Raw genomic sequence first — 6,124 nt, forward strand, 5'->3', positions numbered from 1 at the left:
GGCGGGGCCCGGGGGGGGGGGGCCCCGCCGAGGCCCCCGTTCTGCGCCTGTGAAAGGGCGGGGGAGCGGAGCTGCTACCGTGAGGAAGCAGGAGGCATGGGAGCTTTTCCTTTCCTAGCTGGCCTGAGGTTCAGGAGCCTCTGTCTGTCCTCTAGCCTGTCGTCTGGAGGCGCCATGATACCTGCAGCCAGGGTGATGTGGTCTCAGCCGCTGTCTCCGCAGTTTGAGCTCTGACTCTTCTAGTACCGCTACCTGTATGTCCCCCTTCCCCTCAGTGGTGTAAGGGGTCTTAGACTGGGTCCAACTGGCCCCTATCAAAGGGCACCAAGCCCTGTTGGCTAGGGCTGATGCTAAGCAAACAGGATATTGTGTATTTTGTTAGTAAATGCCTTTCCCAAGTGCACGGACATGTTCTTAACATGAACAGCAGAGGTCCTAACATGCTTTCTTGGCAGAAGGGTGGCCTGAAATTAGAATTGAGATGTAAGCAAGCCCCTTTTGAAGATGGGAAAGGTAATGTTATGCAGTGTTTGGAGAGTGGTGTGAAGATGTCAGGAGCTAGTCACATTTTTCACTGTTGCTTTTACTCACTTGGGAGATGGATCTCTTCTTATCTTTTCTTTTTATATTCAGAATAGGGGAGGGGAGAGACAAGGAAACCTTTATCTACTGTTCATTATAAGTCACCTGTGTAGTGCCCTGTTGCATTTTGGCAAACACCTGTGCAGCGTCCTGTTGGCATCACTGAAGCCCAACATCAGAATCATACCTGTAGTACATTTTACACACCCACTCCCAGTCATGAATTCTGAGGGCAGAATAGAGTCAGTTATCTTCATAAGCTAATTATCTTCATGAGTTAAAGATGGATTGGATTTTCACATGAAGTTTTTGTCTGGTTTTATGGACCATTTTAACCTTGCTTTTGGCTGCACGTTCTCTATAGGAAGCCTCATTGTCTCTTTTGAATGCAAAGGAGTTCCTTGAGTTTGATCATTATCATGCAGCTTGCTCAATATAAGTGTGTCTGTATGTTTTAGTGACCTCCTGGGAACAGAACTCCTCCACTGGAAGTACAGGTTCAATTATAATTCCTTCCTGGCAGGACTTCCTGCAGCATTGCCATCAGCTTGTGTGGAAGGGAGGATAGCATGCTCCCTTTACTGGCTTCGGCAACTGGAAAAACTTCTGGTTTTACATCCTTAGTGCTGTTCTCCCATCTCTGCTCAGCATATTCATCCCATCTGACTTTAATTTTTTTCAGAGCAACTTCTCAGCCTGAGCCTGAGAAGCGTCCCGTTTCTTGACTGGCTAGTACCAGCATTTTTCAGGGGGCTGCAAGACTCACAGTTGCTGTTTCTAGGAATGGCATGTTCTAGGCCCTTTATACAAGGGTGAGATTTTGCCCTGAAGCAAGATGAGTTTCAACTTCTTTAAAACTCTCACTACCCAGAAGTCTAGCAGCTCCCTAATTCCTGTTCTGCCAGTCTTTCCACCAAAGAATTTGGCTCCAGCATGGAGGCATGGGCGAGGCAGGAAGGCCCCAGGAGTACCCCAATCTCAGACCAATACTGTCCCTTGTGACTTAATGAGGAACTACATTTTCTCCGCTGCATTGACGGGCAGCTTGGAGTGACAGGTGAGCAAAATGATGCCAATGCAGGGCAGCTTCTCCAATATTTCAGAGGTCCTCTTAATTTACCTAACATCAAATCTCAACAATGTGGGAGGATAGGAAATATGGGGTTATTTGGTAACCCCAGGAAAAGCCAAACCTGGATAAAACCTATAAATGAAAACAGAAGAATGTGCAAGACAGGCACAGCAGAGAAATTAGATTAATGTTTCTATTGCATGTGGAGCATGCCAATGTCAGAGGCTGTTCCAACCTGAGTCTGCAAGGACCACAGCGCTCTTGGATATGCACAGGCCGCTTTCCAACCCCAGTCTGCTCATGCAGGGTATATCTGCACCTGCAGCACTCCTAGTCCCTGCTGTGAGTCGTTTTCACATGGCTTTTTGGAGGAACCAGGCTTCATCTTTTCAGAGCTTTGACTGGAGTTATGAGTTCTGGTTGGTTGGTTTCTGGCATATTTTTTTTACCGAATGTAGGGATGGAAGGGTAGTGGTGAAAGACAACTTTCTTAAAACTTCTCCGAAATAACAAATCCTAAAATGTTACGATCTGAACTGAACATCTGCTTCTGCTTGGCTCTGCATCTCTTGAAATAGAAGTACCAACTGCAATTTGTTTCAACTTAGAGAATGAGTAATAAAGAGATTCTTATCTCCACTGAGACCAAACGAAGAGCTGGCATTTGATACATGTATATTATTGCACACAAGTAATTTATTTGTGCTAAGTGTGCACACTCCTAATCATATTAATTTAATTAAATAATGAAGTTAAGTAGCAACTGCTCTGGAATTCACAAGACATTTGTTTCCTCTCATGCTTCTGGTTTCCATGTGTAATAAGTGTTGCAGTACAGGCAGTGCATTTCAAATTTAGATAAAGAAGAAAAAGTAGCAAGTGACATACAGAGCAAAGAACTTTCTGGATTAATAATACTCAAGCAGTGCTGCCATATCTAACTTCACAGTTATCCTACAAGAAAAGAAGTCCAATATTTTTATTATTGATCAGCTCTTCACATTGAAATATCCACAACAAAGCTGGGAAGGAGGAAAATCCTTCAGGTTATTATGGCTTTGGGCTAGGCAAAAGATCACAAACATTCAGCACACTAAGAACTGCCATCACAAAACAGAGAAATGTTCTGTTTCTTGATATGCTTCTTTCTTAGTGACTAATGTCAGCTAGTTCAGAAAGGGTGTGTAGCATCTATAATGCATTTGGTTTCCTCCTGTTTGTGCATATTGCATCATATTCAGGTAATGATTACAGATCAGTTTGTTACCCACAGACTATCAAAATTCTGAGTATTTTCCTTTTTGTGTACGTGTATGACTAATCACGGGATTACTAGGAAGATCTGATTTTTCTACTTTCCAGAATGACATCTTCCAGCAACAAGTTTGTTCTTGAGTAAGGTGAAGTGCTCATACTGTGATCATCATAGAATACCAGGTTGGAAGGGACCTCAAGGATCATCTGGTCCAACTTTTCTTGGCAAAAGCACGGTCTAGACAAGATGGCCCAACAGCCTGTCCAGCTGAATCTTAAAAGTGTCCAATGTTGGGGAATCCACCACTTCCCTGGGGAGATTATTCCAATGGCTGATTGTTCTTATTGTGAAAAATTTTCCATTTGGTCCAATCAGAATCTCCTCAGGAGTAACTTGTACCCATTACCCCTCCCTCGTCTTTTCCATGTGACTCCTTGTAAAAAGGGAGTCTCCATCTTCTTTGTAGCCACCCTTCAAACACTGGAACGTGTTGATAAGGTGTCCCCTAAGCCTTCTTTTCTCAAGGCTGAACAAACCCAGTTCTCTCAGCCTTTCCTCATATGGCAGGCTTCTCAGTCCTTTGATGATCTTTGTGGCCCTTCTCTGGACTCTCTCCAGCCTGTCCACACCTTTTTTGTATAGCGGGGACCAACGCTGAACACAGTATTCCAGGTATGGCCTGACAAGCACTGACTAGAGTGGGATAATGACTTCTTTACCTCTGCTGGTGATGCCCTTGTTGACGCAACGCAGGATCCTGTTGGCTTTCTTTGCTGCAGCAGCATACTGTTCACTCATATTGATCTTGTTGTCCACAAGGACCCCCAGGTCCCTTTCCACAGGGCTGCTCCCCAGCCAGATAGATCCCAGCCTGTGCTGCATTCCTGGATTACGTTTTCCCAGGTGCAAGATCTTACGCTTGTCCTTGTTGGACTTACTATTCAGGTCTTCCTGCAAGGTGGCCCTCCCTTCCAAAGTGTCCACTTCCCCTCTCAGTTTGGTATCATCAGCAAACTTCATCAGGGTACACTTGACCCCATCATTCATCCCATCATGTTTTGGTTATTTAAGTCCAACCAATTTGTCCCATGTTTTCATGCTGCAGGAAAAGAGAAACAGGTAATATTCCTCTTGAATTTTACTCTTGTGATGTTATCTTTCCCTCCAAGAACCAGCATGGTTCAATCATCTTTATTTTTCTTGTATTGCATGGGCTATTCAAAGTCAGATTTTGAAGGGTTTTGTCACCTATAGATGCCCTGTAGAATCTGCAAAAGCGGCTTCATAAAGCCAGCTGGAATTAGAGTATAGGGTGTTTGCAAGCATCCCACTTGTCATCTGCCTGCATCTTCTAGGTGCCTCTCTTTCTGGAAATCTCTGGCTCAGCTGACAAATATGGGCTGCATCATAGATTTGCTTTGGGCACGAGCAGTCTGTAATAATTGGAATTGTGTCCTTCGATCCCAGCTACCCTTCAGAAAATTATGAATTCTGCTAATGATGTGGCTGCAGCAGCACAGGATTCTTCATGGGTTGCAAAACCTGGCTGGGACCTTGATTCAGCCTGAACTCAGCTGGATAAATGGGAGCTCTGTCACTTTGATGGAAGCACTTTTCCCTGCTTTGTGCTGTAATGTGCAATGATCTCAGAATTTCTGACTTCTTCTCTGCTCTGAGTTCCAGTGCAACACACAACCTCCTGGAAGTAATGGGACCTTCTGCACAGCGATGAAAATTTGGGCTCTGGTACCGGGCCCCAGAGAGGTAATGAGATCTCCATTGTTGGAAATTCAGACCTCAAATGGAGAAGGCCCTGAATATACCAATTTATACTATCCCAGCTTTGAGCAGGGCAGTGGTCCAGAGATTTTTAGAGGTTCTGTTCAACCAAAATTGTTCTGTGCTTCTATGAAGCTGCTCTCCTATCTGCGTTCTTCCCAGTTCCTGTGCTCCTGTGCTGCATAAGGCAGGACACGGTCTGACCCAAAAACCTGCACTGGCACAACAGGATGATTTTCCAGAGGGATATGCCTGATGGCTACCCTACTGAGATGTCACTATTCATCCTAAACTGAAAGCTGTTGTACTACTTGTCACCTGACACTACGGGGACAAACAGATTCTTTTGGAGATCCTCAGAAGAATGATGATGGCACTAAGTTGTAGTTACAAATAAAGGTGGTTTTTTTAAACATAATTTTATGATCAGCATAGTATAGAATTTAATGATCACAGTAGCACAGGATTTTTGTAATTAGAATCAGTGTAGCATAATTTTATAAATAGCATAGCACTGAATTTTATAGCAAACCTTAACTTATGGTTCCTAGTCACCTGGATCCTCCGCAGATAGGGACAAATCTTAATACTTGGCTTGCAGTATCAGTATAACAATCGTAATCTAGACTCAATCCTCAGAGGAAGCAGACAACAGTGGAGGTGTCTTTGGCCACTGGGGGATCATGGGTTTTGCTGTCCAGCAGCAGTTCCGGTCCAAGTCCCACTTAGATATTGTAACTGTTTGATTTTATAGACAGTTCTCTGTGTGCAGTTATGCTTCATTTTTCTGTGACGGGGTCATCACAACCTGGTTTGCCGGATGCCTGGGACCTTCAAGGCCAGTAAGGAGGGAAGAAGGTGGCCTGGTACCCAGAAACCTTGAGGCTGATATGGAGGTGGAGAAGTCTGCCTGGTGTGCAGGACCTTCAAGAGCTGATGAGGGTGGGAAAGGGGTCTGATATGTGACCAGCTCAGTCACAGAGAATGGCTGTTTGCCTTATAAAGTGGCATTAGTTATGCTAACTGTATTACCACGGGTCAGAAGCAGGGGTTACTGGTGACACTACTCTACAGTCTTCCCATTGTGTGTTGCTTTGCAGTTGACTGTGTCAGTGCTTCTCACTCTACCTAGTTTTTCTAGGTCCTCTTGGAATATCCTCAAACTCTTCCCTATCTGTAGGTAACCTACATAAATTTAAGTCATCAGCGTATTTTACCAGCTCAGTGTTCAGACTCTCTTCCAAGTAATTATAAGTTAGTGAACCTTAGCAATCCTAGCATGGATCCCACAGATGTGCTGCTGTTAGCCTCTTTCAGAGAAGAGAGTTGGCCTGTCGTGGTTTAACCTCAGTTGGCAACTGAGTACCACACAGCTGCTTGCTCACTCCCCCCCAACCCCCCCCCAGCCTGGGATGGGGGAGAGAATTGGAAGAGTA

The sequence above is a fragment of the Pygoscelis adeliae genome, unplaced genomic scaffold (assembly GCF_000699105.1).
Source record: "Pygoscelis adeliae isolate BGI_AS28 unplaced genomic scaffold, ASM69910v1 Scaffold289, whole genome shotgun sequence".
NCBI lineage: Eukaryota > Metazoa > Chordata > Aves > Sphenisciformes > Spheniscidae > Pygoscelis > Pygoscelis adeliae.